This window comes from Muntiacus reevesi, unplaced genomic scaffold (assembly GCF_963930625.1).
Source record: "Muntiacus reevesi unplaced genomic scaffold, mMunRee1.1 SCAFFOLD_120, whole genome shotgun sequence".
NCBI classification, from domain to species: Eukaryota; Metazoa; Chordata; class Mammalia; order Artiodactyla; family Cervidae; genus Muntiacus; species Muntiacus reevesi.
In genome coordinates, this window is record NW_027078001.1 from 34,785 (window position 1) to 47,146 (window position 12,362).

A 12,362-nucleotide genomic window follows, 5' to 3' on the forward strand; every position below is an offset into this window, starting at 1 on the left:
TTCTGAGGTGACATTTAAACTGAAACCTGAAAGATGAGAAGCTAGATGTGTAAAGAACAAGAGCAAGTGTCTTCAAGACAGTGGAATCAGCATGTCCAGCGAGGCAGTCAGGAACTAGAAGTGTTTGAGGAGGAGTTCTGGCAGTGTCAGCAAGATGGAGGGGCTGCCATGAAGTAAAAATCCAGTTCTTACCATGGCCTCAATGTCCCACCTAAACTGCCCCGGTCCTCCACCCCACCCCCCTACATATCCTCCCCAGGTGTCCACATCACCTAGTCTTTCTGTCCTTTATGTGCTGGTCTCACTCCCACCTCAAGAATGAGAGGTTTGCTGCATTTGCTGTTCTTCTGTCTAGAACGCTCTGGCTGGATGATTCTCATAGCTTCTGGCCCCCGTGGTCAGTCAGGCCTCAGATCAAGTGTCATCTCTGGAGAGAGATCGCTAATTACCACCCCTCACCCAACATTAACTTTTGGTGGTTTTTTCCTCTTCCCATCCCTCACCACTATCAAACGTTATTTTGTTGATTTTTTGAAGTTTGTTTTTTTTGTTTGTTTGTTTTATACTCTCCCCTAAAATAGAAGTCCCATGAGTTTATTTTCCTTATTGCTATAACCTAGAACCATATCTAGAATATAAATGAAACTCAAATATTCCTTGTTGAATTTACAATGAATGAAATAAAGCTTAAAGAGGTAAGGCGAGGTATTAGAAAAGAACTAACCAAATTGTGTGAGAGTAAGGACTTCCTGGAAGAGGTATGTTTTAAGTTATTAAAATCAAAGGGGCAAGAGAGCGAAGGTGGTGTGCAGGTAAGAAACAAGAATTGTGGAGGACGGAGGAACCTGGTGGGCTGCATTCCATTGGGTTGCTAAGAGTCGGACAGGGCTGAGCGACTTCACTTTCAGTTTCATGCATTGGAGAAGGAAATAGCAACCCACTCCAGTGTTCTTTCGTGGAGAATCCCAGGGACCGGGGAGCCTGGTGACCTGCCATCTATGGGGTGGCACAGAGTCAGACACAACTGAAGCGACTTAGCAGCAGTAGCAGTTAGCGCTGAAGCCGCGTTTTACTAATCGTTCACCAGCGCCTGTCCCGGGACCTGGCACACAGATAGGGTTTTACACAATGACTGACTGTGAGGTGTGCAGAAGGGTCTATTAACTCGGCTGCGGTGCAGTTTGTGGCTGGCCACTAAGCCTGGCAGCACCCGTGCGAGGGAGCAGACGGCTTTGCGGAAGACGGCCTCGGCGGGTGGGGGTGGGGGGTGGGGTGGGAAGCGCCCCCCGCGCCTGCGCGTTATGGCGGGGAGCCGGCAGCGTCGGCGCGCGCCTGCGCAGTGCGGTCTTTCCCGCCTCCGACAAGATGGCGGCGGCCGAGTAGCGCGGGGGCGAGTTGTGGCCGCAGGAAGCCCGGCCGCTGCAGCGGGCCGAGGCGGGATGCTGTTCCCAGGGAGCGCCGTTGGCCACCGGTGAGGAAGGTCAAGCACAGAGCTGCCTTCCCGAGCCCCCCGGCGCCCCCTACGTACACCCCCGTCTGCTCGAGTGCGGTCGCCGCTTTGCCTACTTCGCTACCGCCCTGTGCTGTCGGGTCCGGAGCTCCGGCGGCGGCAGGGGCTGTGTCCGGCAGGAGAGGAAGCGCCCGGGCTGCGTCCGTGCTTCTGTCCGCGGGGCGAGCGTCTGGCAGGTGGGTGAAGCTGCAAGCTTCGGTGTCTCCTCTTGGGGCAAGTCACCTCCCCATCTTCCTGGTCTCGACCTTTTGCTTCCTTGAGAAGTCTTTTTAACTGTCTGGAAAGCTTTCCCAGGCTTATAGACTTACAAAGAAAAGCTTGCTATCCAGACGCCAGTGGATTTTGTTCATCTTGTCGGGGGGATCCAGCCCCCAGGAGACTTTGATGGTTTTGAGGAATGGTGCCAGTGACGGCAAGTGATTCTTCATCTAAATTAATCCTTTTCTGACTACAGCGAGTCTTCGGTCTCTAAACATTTTTTGGAGGTGGGGGGGCGGACGGAGGGACATATGTATACTAGATCCAGGGAAAGAATTGAGAAGTGGTCCTGGTTTTAAAAGAAGGCTTTGTGAGGGTAAGAAATGTAATAGCCCAAGAAAGGATAAGCGATTTTAGTGATTCTTTTATTCACTGTTAGGCTAAATGGTCCATTGAAGCTTCACAATCTTGTGTTGTCCAAGCCCTTTGTTTTATTTGGAAAGGACTGAAATGGAGAAAACGCTTTTTAAACTTGAAACTTCTCAAATTTCTTGGGTTCTCAATTGTTATTAGTACTACTTGGCAATCTTTCTTGTACTTGATATTTTCTGCAAAATTTAGATTGTGCCAGTGTCATTTCTTCTTCATTTATTACTAGGGCAAGAGTAGTCAGAATTAATGGTGTAAAAAGTGCAAACTGAAGGAGGGATGTGGTAGTGGAGGTTGCCATGTCTGATTTTTCCCAATTTTTTCCTGTAATTGGATAATGTGTCAAGAGCAGCAGAATGGTGAAAAATGAAGCTATGAGTATAAATGGTAGTGTGTCCACTGAGATTGCAATGGGTGGAGCTTTTAAAATTAAATTGAGTGATATCCTTTTTTTGAAGCCATGCTAGGTGCTCTCCAGAGTTTCTAAAGCACAAACTGTTGTTGCCTTATTGGAAATTTATGCTAAAAGTCTTTTAACAGGTGGGTTACAATTGGCCTGACAGATTTAACTTTTTGTTCTACCTCCTGACACACATCTGCCTTAACCTTTATTGTAGACTTTTAGCCTCTTGATGAATTTCTTAAATTTGGAGATAGAATTGTTCATTTTAAAAGGAGAGGAGATATTTTAAGTGTTTGATTCCTGTACGGGCAGATTCATTCACTTGTTTGTTGCTGTGCTATGCTAAGTCGCTTCAGTCACGTCCATCTCCTTGCAGTCTCCACAGGACAGCCAGACTCCTCTGTCCATGGGACTTCTCCAGGCACGAATATTGGAGCAGGTTGCCATTTCCTCCTCCACAGGACCTTCCCGACCTAGGGATCAGAGCCACATCTCTTCTGTCTCCTGCGTTGGCAGGTGGGTTCTTTACCACTAGCGCCACCAGGTAAGCCTGTTTGTTTCCTGCACCCGAGGACTGCGTGTTTTTACAGGCACTTGTCTCTCAATTCTGTGCTTTTAGCTGACGGGGTAGTGCTCAGCCCTAGGCAGTAGCTCATTGCCTGAGGCATTGTGTCAAGACCTGTCTGACCACAAACAAGCACTCTTCCACACTTATGGAACCCGTTTTCTCTCTCTCTTTCTTCCCCTCTTCCTGTCTTTAGGAACCCTTCCGTCTTTGTGTCTATTCATTCAATTCTTTAGCCTACTGCTCTTTTCATTTGCCTCCCCTAGTCACCAGGATCCCATGGTCATCAGTTTTTACCAGCCCATCATTGATACCTTAGAATACTTAACTTTATGTCAATTTATCTTTCTAGTGCCCAGTTCTGAACAGGCCTAATCACTATCTTGATCCCTGAAGGATACAAGAGACAGTTGTGTGAGGATTTTGGATTGTTTTCATACCAGTTAGTGTTCTGTTATCCTCCAGATCTATAATGTCGATTGTGAGGGTTTTTTTTTTTTGTCTTACTTCATGAAAGTGTTTATAGCAAATAACTTGATCTTTTCCTTTCCTGAGAAAAATCTCAAGCATCTGAGGTATAATCTTTTCTATCCTGATATCATTTCTCTATTTACTCTTCTCTGAAAAGAAGGAATTGTCCTTCCTTTTCTTCAAGAGCAACCTTCTCCAGATGTGTCCATGATCATCCCTCTTTATCTTTCTTTCTCAGTAATTATCCATGATCACTCCTTTTTAAGTTTTGCCCTCTCTAGCCTCCATGCATGCTTAAATATACCTTTGCCAGGGCTGCCAAACACCGTGCTGTGTGCCGTGCAGCTCACAGAAGCCAGTCTGAATTTTGAGCCTGCTGTGCCACTGTATTTTTATTCTTTAATCCTAGGAGCCTGGTGTAGTTGTTGTTCAGTCGCTCAGTTGTGTCCAACTCTTTGCAACACCAAGAACTGCAGCATGGCAGGCTCCTCTGTCCTCCATTACCTCCTGGGGTTTGCTCAAATTTATGTTCATTGAGTCGGTGACACTACCTAGCCATCTCATCCTCTACCACCTCCTTCTCCTTTTGGCTTCAGTCTTTCCTAGCATCAGGGTCTTTTCCAGTGAGTTGGCTTTTCGCATCAGGTGGCCAAAGTATTGGCGCTTCAGCTTCAGCATCAGTGCTTCCAGTGAATATTCAGGGTTGATTTCCTTTAGGATTGGTTGATCTTCTTGCAGTCCCAGGACGCTTAAGAGCCTTCCCCAGCACCACAATTCTCAATTCTTTGACACTCAGTCTTTATGGTCCAACTCTCACATCCATACATGACCACTGGAAAAACCATAGCCTCGACTCGACGGACCTTTGTCGGCAAAGTGATGTCTCTGCTTTTTAGTATGTTGTTGAGGTTTGTCATAGCATTTCTTCCAAGGAGCAAGCATCTTTTAATTCCATGGCTGCAGTCACCATCCACAGTGATTTTGGAGCCCCCAAAAATAAAGGTCTGACACTGTTTCCACTGTTTCCCCATCTATTTCCCATGAAGTGATGGGACCAGATGCCATGATCTTAGTTTTCTGAATGCTGAGTTTCAAGCCAACTTTGTCATGCTCTTCTTTAACCCTTATCAAAAGGCTCGTTAGTTTCTCTTCACTTTCTGCCCTTAGAGTGATATCATCTTCATATCTGAGGTTATTGATATTTCGCCCAGCAGTCTTGATTCCAGCTTGTGCTTCATCCAACCCAGTGTTTCTCATGATGTACTCTGCATAGAAGTTAAATAAGCAGGGTGACAAGATACAGCTTTATTATAACTCTTTCCCAGTCAGTTGTTCAATGTCCGATTCTAACTTGCTTCTTGACCTGCATACAGGTTTCTCAGGAGGCAGGTAAGGTGGTCTGGTACTGGTGTTTCTTTAAGAATTTTCCACAGTTTGTTACCATCCACACATTCAAAGGCTTTAGCGCAGTCAATGAAGCAGAAGCAGACGTTTTTCTGGAATTCTGTTGCTTTCTCTATAATCGAACAAATGTTGGCAGTTTGCTCCCTGGTTCCTCTGCATTTTCAAAACCTAGCTTGTACATCTGAAAGTTCTAGGTTCACATTCTTTTGAAGCCTAGCTTGAAGGATTTTGAGCGTAACCTTGTTAGCATGTGAAATGAGTGCCATTGTATGGTAGTTTGAACATTCTTTGACATTACCTTTCTTTGGGATTGGAATGAAAACTGTGACCTTTTTCAGTCTTGTAGCCACTACTGAGTTTTCCAAATTTGTTGACATATTGAGTGCAACACTTTAGCAGCATCATCCTTTAGAATTTCAAATAGCTCAACTGGGATTCCGTCACCTCCACTAGCTTTGTTGGTAGTAATGTTCCCTAAGGCCCCCTTGACTTCACGCTCCAGGATGTCTGGCTCTGGGTGAGTGACCACAGTGACTGGTGTACTGTTCTCTGTGTATTCGTGCCACCTCTTCTTGATATCTTTTCCTTCTATTAGGTGCGTACCATTTCTGTCCTTTATGGTGTCCATCCTTGCATGAAATGTTCCCTTGATGCCTCCAGTTTTCTTGACGAGATCTCTAGTCTTTCCCATTGTGTTGTTTTCTTTGCATTGTTCACTTAAGAAGGGTTTCTTATCTCTTCTTGGTATTCTCTGGATCTCTGCACTCAGTTGAGTATATCTTTCCCTTTCTCCCTTGCCTTTCACTTCTCTCCTTTCCTCAGCTCTTTCTAATGTCTCCTCAGACAATCACTTAAGATTCTTGCATTTCTTTTTCTTGGACTAGTTTGGTCACTGCCTCCTATACAATTTTACGAACCTCTTTCCAGTGATGAACCTCGTATATAAACTCATATAAAACATATGAATCTCTTTCAATAAACTCATATATGAACCTCTTTCAGTTTTACGAATCTGGTAGACACTTTCTCTACCAGATCTCATCTCGAATCCATTTGTCACCTCCACTGTATAATCATAAGGGATTTAATTTAGGTCGTATCTAAATGACCTAGTCGTTTTCCCTACATTCTTCACTTTAAACCTGAATTTTGCTATTAGGAGCTCACGACCTGAGCCACAGACAGCTCCAGGTCTTCTTTTTGCTGTCTGTGTAGAGCTTTTCCATCTTCAGCTGCAAAGAACATAATCTGATTTTGGTATTGACCATCTGGTGATGTCCGTGTGTATAGCTGTCTCTTGGTTGTTGGAAAAGGGTGTTTGCTATGACCAGCGTGTTCTTTTGACAAAACTCTGTTAGCCTTTGCCCTGCTTTTGCCCTCCAAGGCAAAACTTGCCTATTATTCTGGGTGTCTCTTGGCTTCCTATTTTGTATTCCAATCCCCTGTGATGAAAAGGACATCTTTTTTTTTTTTTTTTTTTTTTTTTTGGTGTTTGTTCTAGAAGGTGTAGTTCGAGAACTACAGCAGTTCTACTTCACAGAACTGTTCAGCTTCAGCTTCTTTGGCATTAGTGGTTGGGGCAGAGACTTAAGATAACACTGATATTGAACAGTTTGCCTTGGAAATGAACTTAGATTATTTTTTTTTTCTTGAGGTTGCACCCAAGTACTGCATTTAGAACTCTTGTTGACTATTAAGGGCTACTTCCTTTCTCCTAAGGGATTCTAGCCCACAGTAGTAGATATAACAGTCATCTGAATTAAATTCACCCATTCTCATCCATATTAGTTCAGTGATTCCTAAGATATTCATTCTTGCCATCTGCTTCACCACATCCGATTTGCCTTGATTCACGGACCTGCCGTTCCAGGTTCCCATGCAAAAAAAGAGCAATAGCTCTTTACAGCGTCGGACTTGACTTTAACCATCAGACACATCCACACAACTGAGCGTCATATCCGCTTTGGTCCAGCCACTTCATTCTTTCTGGAACTAAAGACTGCCCTCCACTCTTCCCCAGGAGCATATTGGACACCTTTTGATTGTGGTGCTCATCTTCGGTGTCTTATTTTTCTGCCTCATGCTGTTCGTGGGGTTCTCGCAGCAGGACTGCTGGAGTGGTTTGCCGTTCCCTCCTCCAGTGGGCCACGTTTTGTCGGAACTCTTCACCAGGACCCGTCTGTCTTGGCTGGCCCTGCACGGCATGGCCCATGGCTTCACTGAGTTACACAAGCCCCTTCACCACGACGAGTCTGTGATCCATGAAGGGGTATAGTAGGAAGGACGTTTACTTTTAAGCTTCAAAGATCTGATTTTGAAGTCTACTGAAACCAGTTACTGTCTGTGTGGCTGTGGGCAACTTACTACTCAGGCTGTATTCTTTGTCTGTAAAGTAGAATGTTATACGAGGAAGACATGGCAACCCAATGCAGTATTCTTGTTGGAGAGTCAGCATGGACAGAGGAGCTTGGTGGGCTATAGTCCATGGGGTCACAAAGAGTTGGACAAGACTGAGCGACTAAGGACACCACAGAATGTTATACTTACGTCACAGAGTTGTAATCGACGGAGTTTAACACACGTTACATGTCTTTCCAAGGGTTTGGTGCATTATGGAGTTCTTAAAAGTGTAAATTATTCTTTCCTTTGCACTCTGACTTCCCTTACCATCACAGCACCGAAATTGGTTTTTAAAAAGTCATCTTGATGATCAAATTACCAAAGCTAACAGCCTTATCTCAATCAGCCATGGTTTTCTTAGACCGCTTCTGAAATATACTCCATAGGAATGAAATGATCTGATTTCTTGTTTCTTGGCTTTATAGTTCCTGATTCTCTTATGTCTGAAAGTTTCTTTACATTCCCTGCAGTGTCTCGATTTTGCTCTTTCCCCTAAACATAGCTGTTTCCTGTATCAGTTAGGATGCAAATAGGATTTAAAAACAGAAGAAGTGTATTAGCTCAGGTAATTGGCAAAGGCATAGGTAGGATTAGTTTAAAGGGCAGTTTGTGCATAAGCTTGGCTTTGCTCAGTCCTCAGTCCTCAGTCAGCACAGAGGTTCTGTGTTTCCGTTTCCTCTAAACTGCCCTCCCATTTGGGTTCCTGCTCAGACTGGCTTCCCCTCTAGATTGAATCCAAGTGCTTTCCATCTTTATCTGTAGTGTGGCGACCTTTGTGCTCAGGTTTATCCTTTCATAGTTGCATGTTTCTCTTTCTGCTCCAGGCATCACATTCTGACACAACCACCAAAGACGGGAGGAAGTTTGCCCTCTCATCTCTTGATGAAGCAAGTAAACCTTTTACAGAAAGCCTGTATCAGGTTTCATTTTGGCCTTATTACTTATGCCCTAGTTGCAAGGGGACTAGAAAAACCAATATCTAGCATTTCAGTCTAGGAAGTAATTAGATGAATGGCTACAGGGAAGATAACCAACATTGTCAGTGACATATATTGATAATATTGTATGGAGAAGTAAGCTTAAATGAATGAGAATTTTCAGATAGTAGTGGCATTCTTAAAGCACTGCTTATCTCAAGAGCAGGTATAAGCTGTGCTTAGGACTGAATCAGTCATTTAGATAGTCATGAATGACTAATTAAAATGGATTACTATATAAAATTAGTATATTTGAGTGGTATATCCCAGTTCTTTTAAGGTTGTTGTTAAGAACATTTACGCGTGCACTGTGAGGAATGGATACAGGTAGCAACTAACAGGGAATAGACCTCTGGCTCTTCTTGAAGATGAGTGGTGTTTGGAAATCTGTGGGTCTGGTAGAGACGAGATATACCAAGTGTCCTGTGATGTTTGCCTGCAAAACAAGAATTGTCCCTTCCAGAATACCAATAGTGCCCCTGTACACTGAAAAAACAAATGCTTTGGTTTTTTTCAAAGAATTCGCTGAGATTCCTCTGTATACTTATATTGCAAGTGACAGAAAACCAAATTCAGACTGGCTACACAGTAAAGGGCATGATTAGGTCTTGTCCTTGAACTTCATCTGGGGCTTCATCCAGTCTGAAATCATCAAGGACTTGGCTTAGTTTCTCTGGTCCTGCTCTGGCATTCCTCTTGTTTTGGTTTCGCTCTCAAGCGAGCTTATCTCATGGTAGCAAATTACTGTAGCACTTTCAGACTTAATACTCTCATTTCATATGTAAAGTCAAATGAAGCATATCTTTTGTTATTTGGTTTTGCAAGTGTTTGTTGAATGTCATCACTGTTGAAACTTCCCTGAACACCTGCCCCTAAAAGTGGATTACTTCCTCTGTTATGTTACAACTTCACAGAACTCTGTTGCATGCCATGTTCTATGGTTATTATGCTCATATGTCTCATGCATTAACTTGCCTTAATTGTCTGTGTGTTCTTAATGTGTAGAATACTCTCTGACTTAGTGGTACACAGTAACCATTTATGAATGAATGAGAGGAAGGAAGGATATGGAAAGGGGCAGAGAAACATAAGAAGTCCCCATTCCTTCCTGTTACTGAACCCTGAATTGTGAACGTTGTACTCCTACCACCAAAGTATGTGTGTAATGCTCTTGTGATTGAGAATGAATTCATTTGAAAGCTTTACTGAATTCTAGTAGTGTTCCATCATTATTTTCTCAGCAAAACTAAAACCAGTTACCATCTTTTGTTCTTTCAACAAGTATTTTTGAAAGCCTGCTATTGGCAGGTCATGTGACACAATGGTAAACAAAGTAGAGCTGTGCTTCCTGAGCTTAAATATCAGCGAGGGGCATAGACATTATTCATGTGTGCACACTCAGTTGCACACACACGTCAGGGAGCTCACAGGTTTTGAAGCAGAATAAGATAGATTCAGGGGATTAAAAAGTAACAGGATACTGTAATACTTCAGGTAGTTTGGTGAGCAAAGGCTTTTTGAGAAGCCCTTTTCTGAGTGAAGTGGATTAAGCCATGGAACTATCTGGAAGGAAATGTTCGGGTAGAGCAAGCAGCAGCTTCTAACGTGGAAATGTCCTTGGCATGTTGGAAGAGCAGCATGTGGGAGGCCGTGGCTGAAGCGGGGGTGGGGGGTGTGTGGCAGGGCAGGTCAGAGGGTAGGTGTGGGCAGGGTAGACCAAGGGGAGTTCTGAAGGTCATTTAAAGACTTGATTTTATTAGCTAGAAAGTCTGGAGAAGGCAATGGCACCCCACTCCATTACTCTTGCCTGGAAAATCCCATGGATGGAGGAGCCTGGTGGGCTGCAGTCCATGGGGTCGTGAAGAGTCAGACACGACTGAGCGACTGCTCTTTCACTTTTCACTTTTGTGCTTTGGAGAAGGAAATGGTAACCCACTCCAGTGTTCTTGCCTGGAGAATCCCAGGGATGGGGGAGCCTGGTGGGCTGCCGTCTATGGGGTTGCACAGAGTTGGACACGACTGAAGCGACTTAGCAGCAGCAGCAGCTAGCTAGAAAGTCACTCAGTCGTGTCTGACCTTTGTGACCCCATGGACTGTACCAGGTCTCCCACATTGCAGGCGGATTCTTTATCAGCTGAGCCACAGGGAAGCCTCAAGGGAACTTCCCTTTTGGCTCAGATGGTAAAAGCATCTTCTTGCAATGCAGGAGACCCGGCTTTGATCCCTGGGTGGGGAAGATCCTCTGGAGAAAGAAACAGCAACTCTCTCCAGTTCTCGTGCCAGGAAAATTCCGTGGATGGAGGAGCCTCGTAGGCTACAGTCCATGGGGTCGCAAAGAGCTGGACACAGCTGAGTGGCTTCACTTTCACTTTTCACTTTCTAGCCAGAAAATTGGAGATGATATATCTTTGGAAATCTAATTATTATTTTTAAGTTATATTATTTTAAGTACTAATTATGATTAAAGTTCTCTCTGTGCTAAGTAACTAGCATATGATAGACTTAACACAATTTAAATGTTAAATAATTTATCTGAATAAAATGGTACTGAGATAAAAGATGAAATTTTAAAGTTACCCTTTGAAGGAACTTTTTAAAATATTTAGGATACTTTACTTAGGTTTGTGATTATTTTCTTCAGCTCTTATGTACCCCATTACTAAAGTTTTCTGTAGTCACTAAAGAAAATTCAGGAAATACAGAAGTACAGATGACATTCATAAGCTCAACATATGAAGAAAACCAGTTGAGTTTTCGTCTCTCCCAACCCTTCCCTCCCGCTTTCAGTACCCTCTGTCCCTCTCTTCTTCCCTCTGTCTTTCACTTTCTTCTTTGTGCCTATGACTTTTCCCCCCTGTTACAGTGTAAACATGTGTATATGTCTAATTTTTTAAAAATTAGGTTATATTCATTTCTTGGAATATTTGATAAATCTTATTTTTATTGACTGTATAATCCCATTGTAAAAATTATTTTTCTTAATTGTTTCCTGGAGTTGGTTATTTAGTTTAGGTTTTCTATTTTATCATCATGTGGGCAGTGAATGTCTTAACACATGGATTTTTTTCTCTTTGTCTTTTTCCTTAGAATGGAATGATTGGCACTGGAGTAATGTAATGGAATAAGGTTTCATCTTAGACATTGTTAAGGTTCATGATACATGTTGCCACATTGTACCATGTCTTGTAAGCCCAATAAATGTTAACTGGTTTGAAAGTAACGGTAGCTGGGTGGTGGTGGGGAGGTGAGGACCTACGGAGTTGCCAAGCTTGAGTGATAGGCTAGGTTAGCCTTTTATTTCCAAATATTTTTTTCTTTTTTATCTTTAATATATATTTCAAGGTGTATATAAAAGCACCATGGAGAACTTTACATGTTACTGCAAACACACAAACACACATGAACTTATTGCTCAGGTCAAGACGCACAGCGCTGCCACCACCCCAGAGCTCCTGCCCTTCTGGTTCCCGGTCTCCAAGAGGAAGCTTTCAGCATTTCCCTCCAGGCCTGTTTGCTCAAGTTCGTTTTGTTTTGTTTCTGTGAAACCCTTCATCATGTTTAAAGAAGTTCCCTTCTGTACCGGTTTACTAAGAATTTTGTGTTTTGTTCTGTTTGTTTGAATTTAATGCTTTTTTTGTTGTTGTTGCAGCTTTTCATTACTGTATGACTTTTCTCCTTCACTATGTTAATATATTGAATTACATATTATTTAAAATCTTAAACCTAACCTGATTTCTGAGGTAAACCTAATTTGGTTTTACAGTATTACTCTTTTTATGTATTTCTGGATTCAGTTTGATATTCTGTTAATAGTTTTGTATCAGTGAGGTGGCCTATATTGTCCTTGTCAGGATTTGAAATCAGCGGTTATCTCATACTAGCCTTATAAAATGAGCTGACCCTCATTTTCTATTCTGAAAAAGTTTAAGTAGGACTGAATTGTTCCATTAAATTTCTGTGAGAATCTGGCCGAGAAGCCATCTGGGCTGGTAATTTTCTTTGTGG

The 12,362-nt window shown here is 43.1% G+C and overlaps 1 long non-coding RNA gene across 1 annotated transcript; it reads left to right on the forward strand.

Moving 5' to 3' along the window:
- The first annotated feature begins 1,565 nt into the window (after positions 1-1,565).
- LOC136155335 (uncharacterized) lies at positions 1,566-12,024 on the forward strand. Its single transcript, XR_010660788.1, has 3 exons — positions 1,566-1,686; positions 2,917-3,084; positions 11,774-12,024. It is a non-coding gene; the product is annotated as an uncharacterized lncRNA (long non-coding RNA).
- Positions 12,025-12,362: the final 338 nt, after the last annotated feature.